Genomic DNA, 1,050 nt, shown 5'->3' with positions numbered 1-1,050 from the left:
TCTGAGGGCCGGGGTCCAGTGGGGACACCCTTACTGTGCTAAAAGCCGCTGCAAACATAGCAATAAAGATGTCATTTCCAGCCTGGCTGGGGAGCACTGTGTGGTTGGTCTCCCTCTGCCACCCCGCTGTCCTAAGATGCTTTCCCTCCTTCCCTCAGAGGATCTCCTCCTTCCAGCTCAAACTCAACCCACTCAAGGAGCCTCTCAACTTCATCAAAGTACTCAAATGGAATGCTTCTATCTTTGCCTTTGCTACCTGAGGAGGTTGTAAGGGCAAAACAGAAATTCAAGGGTCTTATGCCTGAAGACTAGAGACGAGAACGACTCTAGACTCTCTAGAGTCTCTTTCTGAGACTAGAACGATTCCAGCTACTTTTGGTTATCCATTCACCTTGGATGAAGCATTGTTTCAGACGCCTCAAGGTGTAAATGTCTGTAATGTCGATTGGTAAAATTATGTCCTTATTGGAGATTACTCTTTCGCATAGTTCTGTGTTACTTTTGCAGTCTTTGTCTTCCTGTACTGCATTGCTGCTCTTCTGCTCTATGTTGGTTAAACAAACCTGCATCATGATAGTTGAAAGCTTTCCATGACTGACTTTGTAATTACTATTGTTGCCACTTTTTGTGGTTGGTGTGCACTTCAACTTGGGTTAAAGATCTTAAAGATACTAAAATAGCTACCAGTCACTATATTGTCCAGGAACTTAAGCCTTGTAATCTTCAAGAAGTGATGTGTCATTTTGTCTGTGACTAATATGGGATGCCTAAATGTATCTGTGATCTTTGGCTTTCTGAATATGCTACTTTGGGGAGGAAATGCATGGTTTGTGTACAAGGAGACCAGCTTTCACAGTCCACCAAATAATTCTACTTCTCAAGGAGGTATTCCTCCTCCAACTGGAATATAATTGAAGGGAGAAGTCCAATCTATGAAATAAGTGTCTATACCATGACCTGTTGTCAACATCTTAAGAAGCACTTTTTGTTTCTAAAAAAAGTAATGGTTTTTTTCAATAAATTGATGGGTTTAAAATTTTTCTGCTTTGT

At 41.3% G+C, this 1,050-nt stretch overlaps 1 pseudogene; it reads left to right on the top strand.

Moving 5' to 3' along the window:
• The first annotated feature begins 158 nt into the window (after positions 1–158).
• On the top strand, positions 159–657 carry LOC104983665 (annotated as a pseudogene).
• Positions 658–1,050: the final 393 nt, after the last annotated feature.

This window comes from Bison bison, unplaced genomic scaffold (genome assembly GCF_000754665.1).
Source record: "Bison bison bison isolate TAMUID 2011002044 unplaced genomic scaffold, Bison_UMD1.0 scf7180017863102, whole genome shotgun sequence".
Taxonomy (NCBI): Eukaryota; Metazoa; Chordata; class Mammalia; order Artiodactyla; family Bovidae; genus Bison; species Bison bison.
The sequence above is the reverse complement of the archived record's forward strand: the minus strand, read 5'-3'. Positions and strand labels throughout refer to the sequence as shown.